Raw genomic sequence first — 428 nt, forward strand, 5'->3', positions numbered from 1 at the left:
AAAGTGTAACTGCATCATAATTGAATGATAATTACGATGGAAGGCTTTCCACATGTAGACCCAACCAATAGGGCCCACTTAATACCGCGTCCAATTTTAAGCATATCAGACGGTGAAGAAATTTTATATAGATAGATTTATTTATATTGTACATTCGTATTTAGCAATATTGCTCATTTCAAAAATGGAAAAAATCAAAACTATAAAAGACAGCTGCTCTGCTTCGTTACTGCTGGTCTGCTTTTGTGTCTAAAGAGTGAATGTTTGGATGCAGGGATCGATCACTAGTTAGTCCTTGATCTGTGTTGATCGTGAACGAGAAAAAGCTCGCCGGAATGAATTGCATGAGAAGGAACGAAGCAAAATACAGCATAGGAGTTCGAATCTGCTCACCACAACGTTCATCCAGCCGCACGTTAGGAATACTT

Source organism: Nelumbo nucifera, chromosome 5 (assembly GCF_055504915.1).
Source record: "Nelumbo nucifera cultivar China Antique chromosome 5, China Antique-T2T, whole genome shotgun sequence".
Lineage (NCBI taxonomy): Eukaryota > Viridiplantae > Streptophyta > Magnoliopsida > Proteales > Nelumbonaceae > Nelumbo > Nelumbo nucifera.